We start from the raw sequence: 16,501 nt of genomic DNA, 5'->3' as shown, positions 1-16,501 counted from the left end.
TAATTAATATAAGTCCTATTAGGAAATAAATTAGGGAATTTATTGCAGTCTAATACCTCAAGTGAGTGCTAAGATTCTCACTTGTTTACATCTTTTATTATATAGTTGCAATGATAAAAGTTGTTTAGTTCATTTTTCACATTTCTCTCTATAGGTTTAAGTACCTTGTTCATTATTACCCTGATAAATGCTCAATTCCTAGAAAATTTCTTTGAATAGTCACGTAAAGCTTTAGCCATGTCCTGATGTGTTCTTTTCGTCAGTTGCATATCGGTGGATGTAATATGACATGGTCAGTTATCTGCTTATAAAACATTGTAAATACTGTTTGTGTTTAAAACCACAGATTATTTTAGATAAAAATATAATTTTGAGGCCAGAACCATGGCTCACAAGGCTAATCCTCTGCCTGTGGCGCTGGCACCCTGGGTTCTAGTCTCGGTCGGGGCACTGGATTCTGTCCCGGTTGCTCCTCTTCCAGTCCAGCTCTCTGCTGTGGCCAGGAGTGCAGTGGAGGATGGCCCAGGTCTTTGCGCCCTGCACCCAAATGGGAGACCAGAAGGAAGCACCTGACTCCTGGCTTCAGATCACTGCCGGCCATAGCGGCCATTTGGGGAGTGAACCAACGGAAGGAAGACCTTTCTCTCTGTCTCTCTCTCACTGTCTAACTCTGCCTGTCAAAATAATATAATTTTGAGTTAAGCACTTGCAAGTTCTTAAATTGCTCTTGTAAAATTAATATTTTGCACCTAAAATGTAAGTTAACACTAAGATAACTAGCACAATAATTGCATTTGCCATGAAGTGATTGAAAACATTTCTGAATCTTTGCTCATGGATGGAAATTCAACATTGTTATGACAAAGGTATAATGATTCTTTTGCTGCTACACAAGGAGGGATCCATTTTAGCTTGAGAACAGGCAGAAAATGGCTTATTTCATCAGAAAGATTTAAAACACCTCTCCTATCAGTAGCAGAAGCTGAAATTATAGTAGGAAACACACACAGGCACATGTGCACGTACACACACTCACAGCTCATGTTAGACAAAACAAGAGCTTCTTCATCATACAGCCAGTTGTTTCCTTTAAAAACAGCTAGATTTGAAAAGATAGGAAAGAAAGAATTGCTCCATAAAGGTCAATCTAATAAAACTCAAGACTAAGATACAGAACTAAGATAATGATATAGGATTTCTAAGGTTAGTGCCGAGCTCTTGAAGCAGTAAGTCAATAGCCTAGCATAGATATCTTAGAATGGAACAATGGCAAATAGCTCAGAGGAGAATTCTTGTTCTACCTGAAAAGAGCCAGCCCTGTTGTTTAGTGGTGTCTTCACAATTTTGTAACATAAATTTTGGTGTACTCTCAAATTTGTTGTATACGGCCTATAGAATAAAATCTACATAACATTTTATTATCAGAGAGTGTGAGTCATTCTCAGAATATTATTTTGTGATCTTTATAAAGTCCCACAAAATATAACCTCTCAAAATATTATTATAAACATATAGGTGAGTAAAGTAGATTTTATTTTACTGTTGATCACTGATACATGGGAAGAAGAAATTCTCAGGAATAGCGTTTTAGCAAGCATTAATTTTTATTCAAAAAGTATCAGTTAATTGCTTCTTCTTGCCAGCTCAGGAGATGTACCTGTGAAAAAGATAGAAATAGGCTTTGCCCCTCTACGTTTTAGATTCTAGTGGGGAAATAGTCAAAACTATTTTAAGCAACTAAAAATATAAAACAATTAAAGCTATTAAGGAGCACAAAAGATAGATAATTATAAGACTGAAGGAAGAAAGATTGAAATTTGAAAAGCTAAATTGAAAAAATTTTTATGAATAAAATTGAATTACAAAGTAGATTAATGTTTCACTTAGGTGAAGGTGGAAGAAAGAATGTTGCAAAAAATTGGGGCAGGTCTTTGGTGCAGTGGTTAATTCACCACTTGGTGTGCTTGTATCCTATGTCAGAGTCCTATCTACTCTTCTGATCTGTATTCATGATAATGTACAACCTGGGAGTAGCAGATGGTGGCTCAAGTAGTTGTGTTCATGCTACCTGAATGGGAGACATGGACTGAGTCCAGGGCTCCTGGCTTAGGCTGGAAATAGTCCAGACTATTGTGGACATCTGGGGTGTGAAGCAGTAGATGGGAGATCTCCGGGTCTCTCTACTTTTCAAACAAAGTGAATATAAATATAAAAAAATTTTAAAAAGAATAGTCCCGACATTTTAAATTCTTTTTACAAAGCCACTTGTCATCCTAGATAAAGTGCAATTGGATCATGCATGCCCTTTTAGGTCATGGTGGAGTTTGAGTATTATTTTAATGGTGATAAAAACCCAATAAATAATGGTAAATTGAGACATTTTTTGATTTTGTCTACACTTTAAATAGATAAATTTGAATGTTTTATGACAAAATGATGGTAAACAGATTATCAATACCAGTTACTACAATGGAGTAATAGCTCAGAGAGTAACATTGTAGATCACCCCCCTCCCCAAAAAAAAAGATAGTGGGAAAGGAAATAGAAATAATTGGAGAGATTTGAGTTAGTGTTGACAAGGTTTGCTATGACTGTAGGTGGAAGATAAATGAAAGTGAGAATTCAAAGATGATTCAAAGAAGAGAGATAGTGCTGTGACTGGCTATGACTGGGAAAGCAGATTTATCACTATGATATAAGACGGAGTAATGATGAACAGTTACATATTTTTATTTGTTAGGTTGTGACATCTGTGAGATATCTAGTTGAAACTATCTGCTGGGCAGCTAAATATATAAACCTGGTGCTAACATGAGAATCTTGGAAGAAAGTGCCCATTTATGGGTTACTACTATATCAATATTATTTAAAGATTTGTAATGGATAGATTTGCCTAACAGGAAAGAGGTAGGAAGTGTAACAGAGTGGAATCCTAATGAAAATATACCCTAAGTTAAAGACTAAATATAGAAGAACATGGAGTAAAGTAGATGGCATGGGAATAGCCAATATGTTAAAATAAAAAATTAAGAGAGAATGAGAATGGTGTTATGAAATAAAAAATAAAAGACAAGGAAATATTTCTAAAAAGGGAGGGTTCAACATTATCAAATTCTTTAGAGAAATCAAATAAAATTACTATGAAAAATAATCCTGTAGATTTGGCAACATGGACATATTTAATGACTGTGGTAAGGATAGCTTTGGTTGGTGAATAGGGAAGTCAAATTGTGGACTAGAGAATAGGGAGTGGAAAAGTAGGTGTAGCATGTAGAGATTTGTGAAACAAGCAAAAGAAAGAAACATTGCGGGCTCATCCTGCTAGGGCCATGCACCATGGGATGGTGGGGAGACACTTTCTTCAACAAGAAGCACCAGAGACAAGTTTCAGCAAACATGTCCATTTTATTAACGATTAAGCACACTTTTTAAAGGGCAGGCAGAGAGGGCATAGCTAATTCAGGACAATACTGATTCTATAGGATGAAGCCAATATTGGTGCCACTAAGCTTCTCCAATCAGCTTGAAGGTCACGTAGGCTATGGTAGCCTTCCTGATAGGCCTGGGCCACACCCAGGAGCAGTTTACCTGATTGGCGGGAGTGGGGAAAATGTGTCTGGGCCTCCTGCCACCTGCTGGCAGTCAGGTTAACCTCCTGCATGGGCTGGGCAGGCAGTCTTATAGGATCACCCACAAAATAGCGTAGGCTTGCCTGATGGTAAGGAGTACCACTTTGTGGCTCACGTTGGTGATTACTATTAATTTTATCTGGAACGATTCAAGCCAGTTATGTGATTTTCTTTATCAATGCCATGCTGGTTTTACATAGACTTTAGTTAGACCCCATCTATGTTGGAGTTTAGTAAAATGAGTTCCACAATGGAAGAAAGGTAGATAGAGAAAATTAAGGTACGCACAAAGAAATTTTTAGAATACACATAATGGTTCAGTAAACCTAGTAAAGTGAATTTAGTAAAGCCAAGCTAGTTGAGGAAATAGTGAGACTGATGTATATGAAAGTTTGGATGAAATCTGCAAAAGTTTGTGGTAGTGGTAAAGGTGCCTACATTCAGTAAAGGAGAGATTGGGTTCAAGTCCGGGCTCTGTTCCCCATTCCAGCCTTCTGCTAATGCACGTCCTGGGAGGCAGTGTTGACGACCTAAGTAGATGGATCCTGATACTCACATCAGATCGTGGTATTGAGTTGCCAGTGCCTGGCTTTAACCTGGCCCAGCCGTGGCTGTTGTGAGCATTTAGGAAGTGAGCCAGCAGGGGGAAGATATTCTCTCTCTCTGTCTCTGAGATAAATTTTCAACATTTTTAAAAGGAAATGTAAGTGGTAATTGCAGTAGTTCAGAACATGTGTTGTAGTGAGGAGCTGCATTAGGAGACAGCATTTGAAAATCAGGAATTTTCAGACTTGATTGTCAGGAGTGACAGGTTACTAATAACTACAAGGCTCATTTCCATCATGGATCAGGATGAATGTAGGAAAACACTGGATATAAGAAAGTCGATGAATGCAAGGTCAAGGTGTAACAAGGGTCATCAGCTAAGATGAGAAAACTGTCAATAATGTGGCCAGAGCTTGGAACTGTGGGAAAGACTGTAAGCCAAGAGCAATGCTCAGACCAGGAGTTTTGGATTCCAGAATAAAATTTCAGTGGGCACAGGTGCAGTGTGGATAGAGAAGAATAATAGTGAAGATCAAAGTAGTTTGGAAATGTCCAACTGGGTATTGCCCCAGTCTAGACTTTTTTCTGACATAGTATAGGTCCATTTGGTGATAAATTAAGTGAATTTATTATGCTATAATCAGTGTGTTATTCAGACTATGTATTCTAAAATTTGAGATATCTATTATAAAAGGAAGAAAGAATTTTTGTGAGGAATTGGCAGTCTATGCCTTATAAGGCATTTATCTGCAAAATCCTGGAATTAAAATAAAATCAAAAGATTTAATTTTAATGTTTTTGGGTAAGGAAACTATATGGCTGTTCTCCTGTAGAGACTAAAAACATAAATTCTTTCCTCAGATTACCTGGATTTGAAATTCATTCTATCACTCACAAATTTTAAATCCTTGATAAAGTTAACTTGCCTCTCAAGTCATTAGCCTCCTCTGCTGTCTATGTAAACAATGATTTCCCTTGCTTTCTAAAGCTGTATGGAGTTTGAAGAAGTTCAAATATGTATCAGAATTAGAACATGTTATAACATTACAAATGGGAACACTGTTAACACTGTTTTTCTTGGGACAGTGTTAGATACTTTTCTTTCTTTCTTTTTTTTAAGATTTGTTTATTTGGAAGACAGAATTACAGAGAGGCAGAGACAGAGAGAGAGAAAGAGAAGTTTTCCATCTGCTGGTTCACATCCCAGATGGCTGCAATGGCTGGAGTTTGCTGATCCAAAGCCAGGAGCCAGGAGCTTCCTCTGGGTCTCCCACATGGGTGCTGGGACCCAATGACTTGGGCCATCTTCTACAGCTTTCCCAGACCATAACAGAGAGCTGGATCAGAAGTGCAGCAGCCAGGACTTGAACCGGTACCAATATGGGATGCCAGCACTTTAGATGGTGACTTTATCCACTATGCCACAGGGCCAGCCCCTAGATACTTTTATTTCAACTTGGATAATAAAATTGATTATCATCCCATACATGCATTAATCTTTTTATTACAGTCAATATAACAAGCAATTTCTCATTTGTGTTTGAGAAGAGTTCTGTTATGAACTGTTGGATGTGAGGTCAAGAATGTTAATATAGGTAATTAGCTAACTGTTCTGAAAATATATTCCCTATTTTAAGGAAATTCAGTCAGTTAACACCTTGCTATTCTGTAAATCTCTAACTAACCAGGAAGCATTCTTTTTCATGTCCTGAAAATTCCAGAGTTAGGAAATGTAAACATGGCCTTTTCAGTTCTGCCTTTGGACTGTTACCCATTCAGCGTTTCTACATATCCTTTCCTCCTTAGGTTGACTCTTTCCTTTTCATAATAACTTGCACGCTTTCTATTCACTCTCCCTCCTTTATTGAAGATTAAAAAAAAAAATGGAAGCCAGAGAAAGAGGAATAAAGGGAGAAAGAGAGAGAGAGAGAGAGAGAGAGAGAGAGAGAGAGAAATATCTTCCAACCTCTGGTTTACTACCCAGTTGCCCACAGCCCACAACAACTGAGGCTGGGCCAGGCTGAAGTCAAGAGCCAAGACCTCCATTTGGGTTTTCCATGTGGGTGTCAGGAACCTGAGAAATTGAGCCATCATTCTCTGCCTCCCAGGAACATTCGCAGGATCAGAACGATGGAGTAGGTGAAATTCAAATCAGGAATTCCGGCGTGGGATGGGGCATCCAAGGAGGCAGCATAACCCTCTGAGCTGCACTGAAGATTTTAACCTGTACAAAATCATCTTTATTGCTCTAACTCTTGTCTCCATTCTACCTCAACCCCTGTGTAGAGCCTCAAATAGGAAACGGGATTTCAAAGCATCTTTACCAGAGTCTCCCGATTCTTTAGAGAGATTCATTGAATGAGGTTTCAATACGAGGTGATAATAAAGTCATGCATCTCACTTTGAGGACAGTTTTTTGACATATCAAGGTAAGTTGCTCCTTGGGACACCTGCAACCCATATCAGACTGCCTGGGATGCAGTCCTGCCTCCATCTTCCATCCGACTCCCTCAAATGTACACCCTGAGAGAGAGCAATGGATGGTTCAAACACTTAGGTCCCAGCTGCCCACATGGGAGGCATGGATGGATAAGGTTCCTGGTTCTTGGCTTCAGCCTCTCCTAAAAGGGCTTTTGTAGGCATTTGGAAAAATGGTCATCAAATAGAAGATCCGTCTGTCTGTCTGTCTTTTCCTCTCTCTGTTCCTCTGTCTTGCAAATATGTAAACATAAACTTTAAAAAGAGTTGTATTTTGTTTCTTTCCAAAATATATATTATATATTTATTTATGTGATGATTTTTTTTTGGAAAGATTTATTTGAAAGACAGAGTTACAGAGAGAAGTAAAGACAGAGAGAGAAGTCTTCCATCTGCCGGTTCACTCCCCAGATGGCCACAATGGCAGGAGCTGCGTCGATCCGAAGCCAGGAGCTAGGTGCCTCCTTTGGGTCTCCCACACAGGTGCAAGGGCCCAAGGACTTGGGCCATATTCTACTGCTTTCCGAGGCCATAGCAGAGAGCTGGATTGGAAGAGGAGCAGCCAGGCTAGAACCAGCGCCCATATTCAGGCCAGGGCTTTAACCCACTGCACCACAGCACCGGCCCCTATTTGGTGATTTTTTAATGGCATCTCTCCCACTAGATTCTACATATTATCACATTGGAGAATGAAGCATTTTGCTTCTCATGGTATCCTCAGCAATACAGTAGAGGATTACAAAACAGAGGCTCAGAAATATTTGTTGCAGAATTTATAGAAAAGTAAAGTAAATAAATACAAATTTTAAAAGATAAATAGGGGAGGGTTGCGGGGGGGAGGGACGTTATGGGGGGGGGAAGCCATTGTAATCCATAAGCTGTACTTTGGAAATTTATATTCATTAAATAAAAGTTAAAAAAAAAAAGATAAATAAAGGCAAAGCAATGGCTGTTCCTACTTGTTACATATTTACATTTGCAGTTATTGTATATCTTCTCCCAAAATATTTGAAGCATATCACAAGCAAATATATTATAAAATTGAACGAAAATATTGAGAATGGAGATGGGAATTGTGGCTCTGCAGGCTAAGCTGCCAGTTGAGACACCCATGTCCCATATCGGAGTGCCTAGGATGGATTCCCATATCTGCTTCTTCCCATTAAGTTTCCTGCTAATGCACCTGGAAGCCCACAGATGATGGCCCAAGAATTTAGGTTTCTGTGGTGGAATGAGAAGGCCATGCCAAGATGGCCGCTGGCAAGCGAGCATCAGTTACTCAGGAATGGCTTCAGAAACCCCCTGGGAAACCTCCTGGGGAAGCCACCTGGCAACAGAGCCTGCCTGGCAACAGGCTGTGATTGGTTAGGGCATAAACTGCCCCTTGACTGGATTGGCTGCCGTGGCTATTTAAGCTGCTGTACCAAATGAAATAAATGAGTCTGCAGGCTGCTCGCTTCTGGCCTGCTTTCACCAGACTCCCGGGGTCTGTGTGGTGACTCTGCACCTCTCGCCCCCACCACACTCCTCTCAGAACGAATCCACAGCAACAGGTTCCTAGCACCCACATGAGAAATACAAATGCAGCTGCTGGCTCCTGATCTTGGTTTGACCCATCCTCAGATGTTGTGGGAATTTGGGGAGTGAAATTCCAAATGAAAGATGTGTTTCTCTTTCTTTCTGTCTCTCTGTCTCTGTCTCTCTCTCAGTCACTCTGCTTTTCAAATAAATCTTTTAGAAAAAGAATATTAAAGAGAGAAAGTTTAGTAAAATACATATAAATATATAAAATTTTTGTACTGCTATAAGATATAGGTTACAAATCTGAATCTAGGCTTCCTAGTAAAATAAGTAAAAATGAAAAATATGATCATTGCAAGAGTTATAAGTCTCATAACATGAAACTAAATCAGTTGCTCAAACAAAGATAGGGATTTTCTTATTAAGATGGAAAATAACATTCTACACACATTCTCATGAAAGAGTTTTCCAGGGTATGTAATAGAATTGCCCTTAATCATTGCTGCATTGGTTTTCTACAACTATCTTAATAATATCCTCCAATAAAAAATAATGGATTAATTTAGTAAAAAAAATTACACTGTGGTTAAAACAGTGAAGGGGTTAAGGTTTTTAAATATTTTGAATGAATGAGAAAATGCTTTATCCTTATAATACAAAGATAAAATTATTCCTCAACACACATAGTGAATATATTTTTCACTGAGGGCCATGAAAATTTACAAGAAATAAACTGTGTTCCAACAGCAGTTCACCTTGAAGCTTAATGGAAAATATGCATCCTTCTTTTTACTGAGAATTTCTTTCATCTCTCTAATTCTATAATACCTGTACATACTTATTTCTATTGCAGTTTTATTGTACCATATAACTTCTACTTATAATTATCAGAATATTTTCATTTACTAATACTTATTAAACAGTTAAACAATCTTTATTATGTTTCTTCTTGAGAAATAGTAATGTACTGAGCAATAAATTTATTGCATATTTTCTGTTCTGCCTCTTATTAGCATTTCTAGATTTAATTTAAGATATAGCTGTGTCATTATTATATTTTCCTACCGGTTCCTATTTTAAGAGTTGGCATATTATGTGTGTTCAATAGCTGCTTCATGATATTATAAGCAAATATATGCTTTGTGGTTAAGAGATGTATTAATTTGATCATGTTGGTGATCAGAAAAAATAAACACTAGTTTTCCAGGGATTCAACAAACTGCACATTTATTTCTTTTTTATATGAGCATTTAACAGGCCGTCACAGGCTGTATGTTCCCTTCATCTACCTGGAGACTCAAGGGCCCACACCATTGCCATCCTGTAGTTCCAATGGGAAAAGTAATTTTCCAGACAATCAAGCCCTGATATTATAAGTCATCCATTGTATGAAATGAAAAGCCTTTTTCTAGGCATTTACAAGGATAATAGTTACATAATCCTTCAGATAACTGAGAAAACACTTGATTTAATCTATTGCTGCGTTCTAGGTTTTAGACAAAATCCCACTCGGGAAGGGCTCTCATGGAATCCTCTTCATCCAGTCCACAGAAGGAGCAAGACAGAGTGACAGAGGTATTTCCTCCATGTTCACACAGAAGTGAGCACAAACTTGCTTCAGGTTTTATTGATACATATCTGTCACCTGGCCACACACTGGCGCTGAAAGAAATGGAACATTTCACCGGGAAGCCCCTTCCAAACGTGGCTCCACAACTCTGGGAAAAAGAGCAGGAATATTGGTCCAAAGTTTATTGCTTCTATCTTACTGGTTTTTGTACTACTTTAACATCAAAAAGAATAGTTATTTTGACTATTGAATCTAATTTTCTATCTTTTAGGCAAAGATAATTAAAGGCCTGTGCGTTGTGGCTTTGTCTAAACTGAGAGGCATAGATAAGAAACAAACTAACATATTGAATGACTGGTTTGCATGAGGAATATTGATAAGCATTTCCCTTTTTTATCTCAGTTATTCTCAGTTAATCCTCACAAAAACCTTATGATGTTATTATTTTTTCCTGTTTCTAGGTATTAGGCTGTTACCTTTATACTCCTTGGTGTTACAACTACTCCTTTTCAAACATCTGTGGTGTCTAACAGCTCCTCCCATCAGTTTCAGGTAGGAAACACGATTTCATGTCCGTAACTGAGTGCATGATTAACAAATGACTTATATGAAGTATATATATATATATATATATATACACAAAATGTTGCTGACAGAGTTTAGACTATGCATGAGATGAATTAGTTACAGATAGTAACTCCAGCACTTATTCACTTAGTAAATTCCTGCAAGTTGCCTAACTTATTTGAGCCATCGTTTCTCCAAGGCACAATGGGATGAATATTTGTATTACATTTATTAAATAAAAGATCACATGTTAGATGTTGAGTTGTAATGTCTGGCACAATATGTATCAACATAAACTATTACTAATAATCTTCTTTCAAGATGTCTAGTCAAAAAATGAAAAGAGTGGCATATAGGGTTAAGCCACCACCAGCAGTGACAGCATCCCATATTTGCATCTGTTTGGGTCTCAATCCTGGCTGCTCCACTTCTGATACAGCTACCTGTTAATGCACCTGGGAAAGTGGCAGAAGATGGCCTAAGTCCTTAGGTTCTGCCACCTGTGCAGGAGACACAGAAGAACCTCCTGGCTTCTTGCTTTGTCTTGACGCAGCCCTCACTGCTGTGGCCATTTGAGGAGTGAGACAGCAGAAGGATGATTCTCTCTCTCCGTCTTTCCTATTCTCTCTCTGTAACTGTGCCTTTCAAATAAACAAAATAAATAAATCATTTTAAAAAATGAAAAAAAGTGTTTTAGATTTTTATCTGAAAGAGGATTTTGTTATAGATATTTTCTTATGGATTCCAATATAAAACAATGGCAAAATTTGTAATATCTAGCAAATAAAGGTATTATAAGTCAAAGTTATTCCAAGATCAGAGGATCGAAATAAAGCAGTGGCAAATTAGCAGACCTGGTGTACTTTTTTCATCAACAAAAGATTCAAAATTATATGCTTTTTGATTGGTTGCACATTTTATACATTTATTTTTATTAATAAATATGGTAAACCACAAAAATCTCTACAAAATGGAATACTTGATCAGCCCTCGCCCTGACTGTTGATGAACAACTTGATATGTTATCCCTCTTACTATTTTTTTTGTTTGTTCTACTTAATACTTTTGGTTGAATACTGTAATCAATACACAATTCTTCTTAAGTGCTGAAACTTAACTGAAAAGTGATCACTGTTAAATATAAGAGTGGGAATAAGAGAGGGAAGAGATGTGCAATTCGGGACATGCTCAAGATGACTTACCTCAAACGGTAGAGTTAGAAACATACCAGGGGATTCCAATTCAATCCCATCAAGGTGGCATGTACCAATGCCATCTCCCTAGTCCCAGTGATCAATTTCTGTTCACAATTGATCATAATGATAGGACTAAGAACCAAAGGGATCACATAAACAAGAATAGTGTCTGCAAATACTAGCTGATAGAATAAAAAAGGGAGAGAGTGATCCAACATGGGAAGTGAGATACACAGCAGATCCATAGAATGGCAGATGTCCTAAACAGCACTCTGGCCTCAGAATCAGCGCTTAAGGAATTCAGATCTGGCTGAAAAGCCCATGAGAGTTTTTCAGGCATGGAAAGCCAAGACACTCTGGGGAAAAAAAAAAAACTAAATGAAAGATCTCTGCGAGTGAGATCCCAGTGGAAAGAACGGGTCATCAAAGAAGGAGGTACCTTTCTCTGAAGGGAGGAGAGGACTTCCACTTTGACCATGGCCTTGTCTAAATATGATCAGAGTCAGTGAACTCAGGGGGCTTCCATAGCCTTTGCAGCTCATGACAAGAGCCTAGGGTGATTACTGATGCCATAAACAAGAGTGTCAATTTGTGAAGTCAACAACAGGAGTCACTGTGCACTTACTCCTCATGTAGGATCTCTGTCCTTAGTGTGCTGTACATTGAGATTTAATGCTATAACTAGTACTCAAACAGTATTTTTCACTTTATGTTTCTGTGTGGGAGCAAACTGTTGAAATCTTTACTTAATGTATGCTAAACTGATCTTCTGTATATTAAGACAATCAAAAATGAATCTTGATGTGAATGGAAGGGGAGAGGGAGTGGGAAAGGGGAGGGTTGTCTGTGGGAGGGACGTTATGGGGGAGAAGCCATTGTAATCCATAAGCTGTACTTTGGAAATTTATATTCATTAAATAAAAGTTAAAAAAAATAAAATGGAATAAAAGGCATTTTTATAATGTTCAATGACTTGGTGCTATTTAATACATATGTAATCCAATTATCACTTATTTTTGAATATTTGTTTCAAAAAACTCTGTGTCCCATATTTATTAATTTGGACATTCTTTGCACACATGTTTCATGACATCTAACTATAAAATAAGCAGATGCATTTTAATAAATGATCTACATATATATCACTGTTGGATTTGAGTCATAAAACTGATTGATCTAAGGCTGCCAAAAATGCTTATAGTATATCAAAATTAAATAGAGTTCATAATCACAAAAATTAATTGTCCAGATAAATAGAATATATTAGATTTCAAAAAATTACCATCTAACCTCAAGATCATTAGGTAATTTATATGTTTATGTCTGTAACAATGGCAAGTTTTTCCAGCCAAAATTTTATTAGTGAACTATATTAGAAAATTTCTTGATGTCTTTATTTTAAAACTGCAAATTAGGATTTATCAAATGTTTTCATATATCTGCTGCATTTTGATATTATATAGGAAAAATTCATCAGGTAACCAAAAATCAGAAAAAAAAACAAGTAGGAATTGTGCGACTCAGATCTCCTCCCCGAATAAAACTTGCTGTCCAGCTACAAGGAGTGCAGGTCACCTGGAAGGTGTTATTGTTAACTGTATATGGTTCACTTAGAGCTCCAAGTTAATAGTATTCTTGAGACAATCCTCACACAATGACTGGACAAGGCAGTAGCTAAGGAGCTGAGAGGTTTCTTCCCAATGCAGTACTATTCTAGTGGGCAGGGATTGCTTTTGAGCTTTATTGTGCTATAATTGATCTGATCATATGTGCATCTTGATCCAAAAGCTCCCCTTGCCTCATCCTACCTCACCCCCCTTTGCCTCACAGACAGCAATCCCTCTGAATCTTTTACATGACCACTTCTGAGCTTCTCCTTCCCAGCTATTCCAATCAGAAATTGTACCCAAATGCTTTCCAACTACATCATCACATTTGAAAAATGAAGTACTATTTTTCCAAAGCAATATGCTCGCCATAGCACCTTACATAAGCACTGCTGAATCACAGCTTGAACTTTCTCCCCCATAGTTGGAGCACTACACCAGGGGTAGTCATTTGCATGCCTAGTTTATGTCTATGACTGATGATCAACCACTTCCCATAACTGATGTTGCATTGCTTGCAAGCCCAGCCCAGGAGGCTGAAAAACACACATATGATCCAACCTGAACAATCAAATAGATGTGTCAAATTTCCACATCTATGTTGCTATGGGAGGAAAAATAATTCACTCTCTACCTTACCTTCAATAGTTCCTCACCAAGATTCCTTGTAACAAAACATAGAATAACAAGCAAAAAGCAAACAAACATAATTAACATCTAGACATCATGTATACCCAGGAAAGACAGAGAAATGTGTCAATCTCTGTTGTAGATCTCAAAAAAGGCATTTAAACCTTGGAAACAAATGCCATCAGTTTCAAAAGGTAAGGAATAAAGATGTAGGTAAGAAATCCCATTGTAATCAAGACAGTAATAAGAAGCACCTTAAATAAAGGGAAGGCTTGTTATACAGACTCAAGTTCATGCTTTCTCCATTGTTTAGGAATTTCTGGTGATCTAGTCTTTCTTCACTTCTTAAGGCAGAGAGAGAAAGAATAGAGAGAAAGAAGCTTACAAATGAAGGCTTCCTTTACAGATTTAAATTTTTCTTTTAAAAATATCCATTCTTCACAGCTACTTGTGTGTCTATAGTTTCTCAAAATAATCAGTATGGCGAAAAAGGGCATATCCTTATCTACCGGTTGATGTGTCCTGAGCATCTTCATACATAAAGTAACCACCTCCCTACCTTCTTTGCAAGAGATGAAAGAAAAAGCTTGACATTGGCATTCAGAATAGCTGGAATATAAATTCTGGTGATGATCACAAGGATAGAAAAGTGTCTGGAACACATCATGCTGAGTGATATAAGCCAGTCCCAGAGGGACAAATATTATATGTTCTCCCTGATTGGTGACAACCAACCAAGCACCAAAAAGGAAATCTGTTGAAGTGAAATGGACACTATGAGAAACAGTGACTTGATCAGCCCTTGTCCTGACTGTTGATGTACAACTTAATACTTTATCCCTTTTAGTATTTTTTTGTTCTACTTAATATTATTGGTTGAACTCTTTAATTAACACACAATTATTCTTAGGTGTTTAAATTTAACTGAAAAGTGATATCTGTTAAATATAAGAGTAGGAATAAGAGAGGGAGGGGATATACAATTTGGGCCATGCTCAATCGGACTTGCCCCAAATAGTGGAGTTAGAAATGTGCCAGGGGATTCCAATTCAATCCTATCAAGGCGGCATGTACCAACGCCATCTCACTAGTCCAAGTGATCAACTTCAGTTCACAATTGATCACACTGATAGATCTAAGAGTCAAAGGGATCACACAAACAAGCCTAGTGTCTGTGAATACTAACTGATAGAATAAAAAAGGGAGAGAATGATCCAACATGGGAAGCGAGATACACAGCAGACTCATAGAATGGCAGATGTCCTAAACAGCACTCTGGCCTCAGAATCAGCCCTTAAGGAATTCAGATCTCGCTGAAGAGCCCATGAGAGTATTTTAGGCATGGAAAGCCAAGACACTCTGGCAAAAAAAACAAAACAAAAAAAAAACAAAAAACAAAAAAAAAACACAACAACTAAATGAAAGATCTCTGCGAGTGAGATCCCAGTGAAAAGAACAGGGACATAAAAGAAGGAGGTACCTTTCTCTGAAGGGAGGAGTGAACTTCCACTTTCCACTTTGACCATGGCCTTGTCTAAATAAGATCAGAGTCGGTGAACTCAAAAGGCTTCCATAGCCTTGGCAACTCATGACTAAAGCCTAGGGAGATTACTGACACCATAAACAAGAGTGTCAATTTGTTAAGTCAACAACAGGAGTCACTGTGCACTTACTCCTCATGTAGGATCTCTGTCCTTAATGTGTTGTCCAATGTGAATTAATGCTATAACTAGTACTCAAACAGTACTTTACACTTTGTGTTTCTGTGTGGGTGCAAACTGTTGAAATCTTTGCTTAATGTATGCTAAACTGATCTTCTGTATATAAAGAGAATTGAAAATGAATCTTGATGTGAATGGAAGGGGGGAGGGAGTGGGAAAGGGGAGGGTTGTGGGTGGGAGGGAAGTTATGGGGGGCGAAAAAGCCATTGTAATCCATATTCTGTACTTTGGAAATTTATATTTACTAAATAAAAGTTAAAAAAAAAGAAAAGTGTCTAGAGAATATGGTGACAGGCAGGACATGCATTTCATTGCTTATCCCTAGAGAAGAGGAGAAGCATCAGTTCCACTGTGTTATGATAGACTCAATACTCCAGACAAGGTGTTGTTTAGTGATATCAATACTGACAAGTAACAGAGTTGCCCTGGATGTGAGAATGAAAAGGATTATCTGAAACTGTCTCCTTTAATTTCAATGCATATGTATTTTTTTATTCACCAACAAAGTATTTTTGGATGCTTATCATCTGCCAATGTTAGTAGTTAATATTGACTTTGTATCCTTTTAGAAGATTCTAGAAATGCTGCTGTTGACAAAGATGGAATTAATTTGCTGTACAACAATAAATAACGTTAACACAACTCCTTCATAGTATGGTGGGTATTACAAAAAAGTGAAAGGGTAAATATTTATGTTGTGGGAGGTGCTATTGAGCAAAAATATAAGGTGTTTTGGGAGCACAGATGACATGTTCTGATGCACGTGTGGTAGGACTGGGACTGTGGATTGTTACTTATAGGAAATAACTACCAAACTGAGAACTGAAGGATGTGATGGAGGATACAGGGCAGGGATATTGTGTAGGGAAAGAGCAAACTGTTCTAAGCGGCAGGAGTACAGTGTACAAAGGCTCCCAGGTTTGAAACAGTTGGCTCTCATCCTATCTTTTCCTTTGCTGGGCATTTCTCTAAAAGGAGAAGACACTGGTGTATCTATGGGATGAAGAGAAAGAAAATATTATGCATATTTAATTAG

The sequence above is a fragment of the Oryctolagus cuniculus genome, chromosome 2 (genome assembly GCF_051225735.1).
Source record: "Oryctolagus cuniculus isolate XC-2025 breed Fujian yellow rabbit chromosome 2, ASM5122573v1, whole genome shotgun sequence".
Classification (NCBI taxonomy): domain Eukaryota; kingdom Metazoa; phylum Chordata; class Mammalia; order Lagomorpha; family Leporidae; genus Oryctolagus; species Oryctolagus cuniculus.
The sequence above is the reverse complement of the archived record's forward strand: the minus strand, read 5'-3'. Positions refer to the sequence as shown.